Genomic DNA, 896 nt, shown 5'->3' on the forward strand with positions numbered 1-896 from the left:
TATTGTGGACACAAGTATGTGCATGATGACGTAGTGCACATAAAAATAACATTTGCTGTTAAATTCCAATGTACAAATGAAACATGCAAGTTAAATGGGTTTGCATTGCATTTTCAACGCCACTGGTGGTCTCACAAAAACTTTTGCGTTATATAGCCAACGTGCGCTCTAGCTAAATGGTCGCTGATACAGTACGGGTAGGCTACCTACACTATGAGATTATGGATAAGAGCGAGCGATATTATTTTATTTGTCAAACGGCAGCCAAGCATCAATCATCATGTCACCAGAATATGACCCTCTATATTTAACGGAGCATCATGCTCGTCAACTGCAATTTCAACACCATGTGAAGGTCGTCAGAATTTATTTCAACTGTAAACTAGTGTAATAAACTGCATGGTTTTCCGAGTCGTAGTGGAAGGACCACACAACATATCATCGTTGACTCCAAGTTTTCTTCAATATGATGGTTATTATGTCAACATTTGCACATAAAACCGTTTCCACCGACATTTATCGCATAATTTCTTGAACAGACACAAACATAACCCACCTTGTCTAGTGTACGTTGTTTTGTCGACATTTGGAAAGTTTACCGAAAAATGTAATTATATTTTTTATCTGACATGTACTTTACTCGCATAAAAAGTTTCAACGCAAACCTGGTTAATGAGAGTGTTTAATTTGGTCAACATAAAAATGAATGGCTCATTTGCTACGTGAGGTCTTTTTGATCGAATAGAAGTGTTACGAATGTACTGATCTAAGTAGGACACGTGACATCCCGGCAATGTTGAGGAAAAAAACACTATACCGGAGTTGTCTCGCGATGGCTACGCATATTCATGGTATGAGGCTAGCGTAATGAAGAGTGTAGTCATATATTATTTTTT

Source organism: Salvelinus alpinus, chromosome 5 (genome assembly GCF_045679555.1).
Source record: "Salvelinus alpinus chromosome 5, SLU_Salpinus.1, whole genome shotgun sequence".
NCBI lineage: Eukaryota > Metazoa > Chordata > Actinopteri > Salmoniformes > Salmonidae > Salvelinus > Salvelinus alpinus.